Consider the following 7,751-nt stretch of genomic DNA (forward strand, 5'->3'; position numbering starts at 1 on the left):
ATAGATTTCACGAGGAATGCAGAAATATCTACAGATTGGAAATTTTCAACCCTTTAATCAGTAGCCTACAAACTGACAGTTAATAAAATGATAGTAGGCCAACAAAGCACACAAGGATTTCTGGGGTACTCCCCATACAAGGTGGGGTCCATCAGACCAAAGTTCTAGATCGGTGGACAGATTCAGAGCATGCACATGCCATAATTCCTCACATTTAGGACTTAAAAATTAATATATTTAGGGGCATGATTTATTTGTTCCCAAAAAATCCATAGACACCTACCCTACATAAACAATAAAGAGTAGAGTTTAGACTTTGACTTGAGACATCCCTAGCCTTGAATGGGGATCACACCAAATGCTCAAGGATGCAGCATGAAGCATGCAATAGACCTCATGTTTTGAATACCAATTCCCCAAACTTAGGTCCACCAATTCATTGATCGCGTATTCTTCGAGTAAGGGGCGTGCCTAAAACATGAACAAAGGGTAAGCACAATAACCAAAGGAATGTAGTGCATGTGTAATAAGAGATGTTCCTTCCCAATCCCTCAAACCCCAAAACTACACTCATGCCTGTTATTTACCCATTCAGTTAGGCATTGCTAGCCCTTGGGCCAGTTGATGTCCACAGCTTTCCACCCTATAACAAGCTCCACAAGTACCACTCTAAAGGAATAGATGACTGCTTTTTCTATAATTTGCCCACTTTGGGTGTACTCTGAAATTACCCTAGTTTGTCAATTAGTATAACGCCCTGAAAATTGGGGGTCGAGTAGAAGCTTTGCTCCTGAGTTCCAACGCATCACTTATGCAACATAGATAATGATAATTAAATATTGTCCGTATTAGTGCATTAAACATGAATGGGATTACAGCAAATTAGCATATTATACTCCAGAGACGATTTGATTATGCAAGCGGAAGACTGTGTTAAAATATAATGCATATAAGTGGTTGTAAGTCCCCCAGAGTATGAACATGATACCAGGTTAAATAATTACATGTATAGTTCCAAAATATACAAAATAAAAAGTGTGATTTTTAACTAATTCATATCCCTGTAGCCTCGTCGACGCAACTCCAGGTCTACATAGACCCGCTAGAGAGTTGGATGCAGGAGAACTCCTCCTCATCGTTATAGCAGGCCGGCTTTAACTCGTAAGTCTCGCCATCATCTGAAACTACAACAGAGTCTGGTTGGTATTTTAAAACACCGTCCCAGAGTGGGAGTGAGTGATCAACTCAGTGGAGTTATAAGGCAAAGGTTAACATGTTATCAATTCAATCAAGCAGTAATAATAAAACAGTACAATAATTATGTCCTAAGTACTTTTAATAATGCAAGGATGATATGTATTAATGATGCATGCCCTCGCCTGCACTCCCTCTGCGACATCATCTTAGAGTCGCGTATGTTGAACTCTCACTGTGCTCAACTCCCACGCTAAAGGCACATGCAATGCGGTGCATGGTCGTGTTAACTAAGTTCTTAATTAGACCTATTCATACAGCAGATTTGGGAAGCTAATCACATACGATAGGCAAGTCATAGAGCAACGTCAACCCTGATTTAAAAACAGTGGACATGCAAGTTTAGGTCACTATGGGAGGCTCGTCACCTCGGTGTAGGCCTAGTTTTACTCGAGGTCACTAAGGGAAAGGCTCGTCACCTTAGCATAGGCCGACGACTCAAATACAGTGTCTCATACCACCGTATTTAGCTCACAAGTTTGGTTTGCTTACTAGACACTACGAGGAGGCTCGTCACCCCAGTGTAGGTCGACAGCTCAAACACAGTATCCCATACCACCATGCCCAACTCATGAGTCTTAGCAGATCATGATAGCAAGGTTAAATAGGCTTTTCAATGGTAAGTGGTACCTTAGATTTAAGCAGTAGCATCCATACATGGTGAACATACATTAGGCCGATCGGGTTACTTGGCAGGTCTGATTGGTATGACCGCACGCTAAATTGATTGACATAGAGCGCATACGCACTCCTTGTGGCCTAACCATTATCGATAATCACCGTATGATTCGGATTCATCGAACGTGTCCGTGGTGGCGAAACTGATTCAGCCACTCGATCGGAAGTCGTTACCGATTGCCTGGACTACATTGTAGCCCCAATCACACTCCAAAACAATAGCACTCACATATGGTAGTCATAATAGTATTGAATAAACAATCTAAGAATTACAACCATTCGAGCATTTTATATAACACATAGTGAACATGACATCATACACATGCATTTCATACATAAATCACGTAATTGGATTTAGGTTATAAGAAGGAATCTATACATGTAGCTAAGGTAGTTGTGAATCTTATCTCAACACCCTTATAAAATACATTTTAATCAGTATTTTCTCATTCAGGCAATTTATCAAACACTTAGACTACACATTAACATACATATAATAAATTTATCATAACATATATTGTAGCAAATCCTTCCACAAAGGAGTTGCCACACATACAACAATCATGTATTCTCAATCAATAATCATGGCAAGCACAAGTCATGATTCCAAATTCATTCAAACATTTCAACAAACACATGAAATGCATTATATTCAACATAGTTCATATAAATGTATAATACATGGAAAACATCGCATCTAAGTACATGTGACAGCAATCAAGTCAATCATAAATCATTAACTGACATTGAAAGCCTTGAAAACCATAACCTAAATGTTTATAGTCCGCACCTTTCGTCAGTACGCCTATTACGAACTTGGTTCGTACACTACGTCTTTGTTTACAGCACAATGGCTACCTATAGCATGAAATAGGTTAGCTCTTTCATCGATCTACCTATTTGGATACCTAAAACAGATTAAGGTTAGGATTCCTTACCCAAAAATGGAGTCAAAATTGCCGGTATAGCGACACAGAAGAAGGGATTTAGCACATAGAGTGGCGGGAATAAATCCCAGCAACAAACCACAACTCTCTCTCACTTCTCCTCACCTTCTCCTTCTCTTTTCTCTATTCTCTCTCATAGGGTTTAGAAAATTCGTATGGAATAAGAGAGGGGTGGGTTAAGGCCCTTATATAGGCCCACAACTGATGTCAATGGCCCCAGGGCCATGGTATACTTACGTTATAGCCAAAGAGTGGCTGTTTCGTGCCAATGGAGCTCATCTGGAGGTCCATTGTTTGCACACGGTCTAGAGAAAGTTTCCTAACAATGGATCCATGTCAGGTTAAGATTTCAGTCTGATCAAAATTGTGGATCGACCGTGGAGGACCAGTTTCAGTTCAACGACCATCGTCACTCGATCAGGGCCACAAGTACACTGACATGTGTAGGGAAATTTCCCTAATCCAAGGGTGTAGTTGGGTCAGAATCTGACGGTCTGAAACCTTAAATTTAGCCTGCAAGCAAACGGCCAAAATTACTTAAGTTTGAGTTCATTTTCTAAAGATATTCACGTTTCTCACACACTTCGCTCCGGGCTTAAGTTGTGCATTTCTGGATACTATTTGAACTTGATTCTCGAGATGTTTGCCAAGCCCAGTAAGGCGGTCATAACCGTATAGTTTCGCATTAATCAGACTTTCGACGCACGGTATAGGTCTAATACGGAGTTTCAAGATACTCCCGAGAGCAACTGGGTTTTGAGATTGATCGTAGATTTCTAGGTAATATAGAGTTAGTGATTCTACTGGTTTTGGATCTTGCAGTTCGTATAGAAAGTGATTCAAGCTAATTCGCCACTTAATTCAGTTTATTACTTAATTAATTTTTATCGAATTTCTAAAGGATTCGGTCCTAAGCAATTTCTGCCTAAGGTGGTACTTGGGTCATTATATGAATTTTTTCGAGACGTTATAATCTACCCCCCTTAAAGAAAAATTTTATCCTCGAAATTAGTACCTTTTCGTACTCCTCGAGAATTTGAGGGTAGTTCCTGAGGACCTCGACTTCTATTTCCCAAGTAGCCTCTTCCTCAGTGTGATGTGTCCATAGCACCTTCACAAGCGGGATAACCTTACTATGCAACACCTGTTCCTTCCTGTCTAGGATATGTGTCGGTCACAGTACATAAGAGACATCTTCACTTAACTGTATTCGCTCCCATTTTATAATGTGGAAAGGATCAGGAACATATTTCTTCAGCATCGTTACATGAAATACGTTGTGCACGTCGGCGAGTGGTGTGGGCAAAGCAAGGCAGTACGTTACCACACCAACTCGATCTAGTATCTGGAATGGGCCAATGAATCTCGATGTGAGTTTTCCCTTCTTGCCAAACCAAAGGACTCCCTTCATCGGAAAAACCTTTAGGAATATATGGTCCCCGACCTCAAACTCTAGCAATCGCTGCCTCGTATCGACGTAACTCTTCTGTCTACTCTGTGCTGCAAGAAGTCGAAGCCTAATAACGTCGATCTTCTCTGAGGTCACCTATACTAACTCTGGGCCAATCAAACTCTTCTCGCCAACCTCTGCCTAACAATGCAGTGCTATACATGGACACCCATACAGTACATCATAGGGGGCCATGCCAATACTCGCCTGAAAGCTGTTGTTATAAGTGAACTCAGCATAAGGAAGACTGTCATCTCAACTGTCTTTGAAATTAAGCACACAAGCTTGCAGTATATCTTCCAACACCTGATGCACCCGTTTAATCTGCCCATCCGTCTGTGGGTGGAACGCAGTACTGAACTTCAGTTTCACACCCATTGCTTCCTGGATACGAGTCCAGAAGATAGATGTGAATTGCGTGTCTCGATCCGACACGATCTCCATAGGAACTCCATGCAGACATACTATCTCCTTGATGTACAGCCTGGCCAGATCATCTGCTGAGTTTGGAACTTTAATAGGAAGAAAAAGAGCCGATTTCGTCAATCGATCCACAATCACCTAAATGGAGTTATGTCCCTTCCTCATCTTTGGTAAGCCCGAAATGAAATCCATAGAGATGAAATCCCATTTCTATTCAGCTATGGGCATGGGCTGAAGTAAACCAAGAGGTCGGCGATGCTCGGCCTTGACCTGCTGGCATGTGAGACAACGGAATACATAGTCTACTATGTGGGCCTTCATGTTTTTCCACCAGTACGACCGTTTCATATCTCGAAACATCTTCATACTACCAGGATGCATCGCCATCTTCGAATTATGACCAGCTTCGAGAACTTCCCTTCTCAAATCATGAAGATTTGGGACGCATAGGCAGCCATGATAACGTAAACCCCCATCCATACCAACTCTCCATTCAGAGTTTGCATCATCACAAGCTCATTTCCTCAACTCTATTAACCATTCATCTTCCCCCTAAGCCACTATGATTCGGTCATTGATAAGTGGCTGCACATGAATATGTGCAATGCTCTCAAACGGTTCCTCTACCGTAAGTTTCTGCTTAAAGTCTCGCATAAATTCTACCATGTTCCACTCGTCTATCATTAGCGGAGCCGCAAATGCTATCATCTTCTTACGGCTCAACGCGTCTACCATAAGGTTGGCCTTGCCAGGATAGTAGCAGACCTCGAACTTGAAGTCTTTCAAGGTTTTCATCCATCATTGCTGCCTCATATTCAGGTCTCTCTGCGTGAATATGTATCTGAGACTCTTGTGGCCGTAAAAGAGCTCGAACTCCTATCCATAGAGGTAATGACTTCAGAGCTTTAATGCGAAGATGACAGTCGCCAACTCTAGGTCGTGCATAGGGTAGTTTTCCTCGTGCTTCCTCAACTGTCACGAAGCATAACCAATCACTCTGTCCTTCTGCATTACAACACAACCCAAACCAACACGAGACACGTCAATGTATATCATATATTTAACCTCTTACTCTAGTAATACTAGCACAGGTGCAGATGTCAATCTGTCCTTCAGTTCCTGAAAGGCTGCTTCTGCCTTCTCATTCTAGGCAAACTTGAGATCTTTCCGTGTGAGCTGAGACAACGGTCTAGTTATCTTGGAAAAGTCCCTAATAAATCGACGATAATAACCTACCAGGCCAAGGAAACTCCTGACTTCAGTAACCGAACTGGGCTGCTCCCAGTCTTGAACTGCAGCGACCTTAGCAAGGTCCACAGCTATTCCTTCCTTAGACGCTACATGTCCTAGGAACTTGACCTATTCTTTCCAGAAGTCACACTTCTTGTACTGAGCAAACAACTGGTTCTTCCTGAGCGTATCAAAGATTGCTTGCAGATGCTCCTCGTGATCTTCCCAACTCTTAGAGTATATTAGTATGTCATCTATAAATATGATGACGAATCGGTACAGATACGGCCGAAACACTCAGTTCATCAGGTCTATGAACACGGTGGGTGTGTTTGTGAGTTCAAATGACATCACAAAGAACTCATAGTGCCCAAAGCTGGTTCTGAATGCTGTCTTCTGCACGTCTTCATCCCTGATGCACAACTGATGATACCTTGACTGTAAGTCTATCTTTGAAAAATATTGTGCTCCTTTGAACTGATCGAACAGGTTATCTATCCTTGGCAAAGGATACTTATTCTTCACCATCACTTAGTTCAATCTACGATAGTCAATACACAATCGCAGCGATCCATCTTTCTTCTTCACAAATAGTATAGGTGCTCCCCAAGGAGTACGCTAGGCCGTATGAAGCCTAAATCCAACAGGTCATCAATCTGTCTCCTCAATTCCTCCATTTCACATGGAGGCATGCGATACGTGGGTAAGGAAATGGGCGTCGCACCAGGCACAAGGTCGATAGTAAATTCGACCTCATGCTGGGGAGGTAATCTAGGTATCGTCTTAAACACTTCCCAGAAGTCATCGACCACAGGCGTGTTTCCAAGTGTCAGACCATTACGATATTTCAATAGGGAAGAATAACAAAGAACCCGGAAGGGGCAACTGACCTGAATGGGGAATGTAAAGGTCATGTTTTCGAGTCCGTGTGTCGTCACCAGTCAGGTCTCATAGTCGATCTCGGCCCTCATTTCAATAAGCCAATCCATGCCGAGGATGACGTTGTAATGGTATATCGTGGTTACAATTAGGTCAATGCATATCGTTCTGCTCCCTAAATCTATCAAGCATCCCCCACACAACTTAGTGGCTTCTGTAAAAGTTCCTGCTGCTACGATAACTCTCACCCCAACCATAGGGGTCATATTCAGCCCTAAGGTCTTGACCATAGAACACGATATCATCAAAATAGTGGACCCAGTGTCCACTAACAGAAATACAGGTGTACCTTGGATGTGGGTAGTGATCTCAAAGGCTAAAGGCAATTTAACTACTGACTCAGATGCTTCAGCTGCAAGCGCATGTACTCGTGCCTGTTGAGAACAGTTCGACAGCGGTGTCATAAGCCATTGAGGTGGCCTAAATCGAGGTACAGGTGGCCTATAAGAAGGCTGTGTAGGAGGTGTTGATCATAGAAGTGGAGCCGAGATAGCTAGTGGCATCTAACGATTAATCTTCTGAGGGGGCATGAAGCCGTTGTCCCTCATCCTAGTGAAGCAATAAGTGTCAGAATGGCCCAACCTCTTGCAGTAGGTGCACCATACATCAAGTCACCTCGGCGATGTCGATGGAGCCATAAGCCGAGGAGGAGAATCTGCACATGGCCGGTCTGCTCGACAAATCTGGTCAAGGCCTAGGAACCATGGTACATGTATACGGGATAGCCTATCCCCATCCTTCTCAGCTCACAGGGACATGCTCACTAGCTCAGCATAATTGTTAATGCTAGCGCAACACATCTTTGAGTGGATCTCGGGCCGCAAACCCTC

Source organism: Magnolia sinica, chromosome 2 (assembly GCF_029962835.1).
Source record: "Magnolia sinica isolate HGM2019 chromosome 2, MsV1, whole genome shotgun sequence".
Taxonomy (NCBI): domain Eukaryota; kingdom Viridiplantae; phylum Streptophyta; class Magnoliopsida; order Magnoliales; family Magnoliaceae; genus Magnolia; species Magnolia sinica.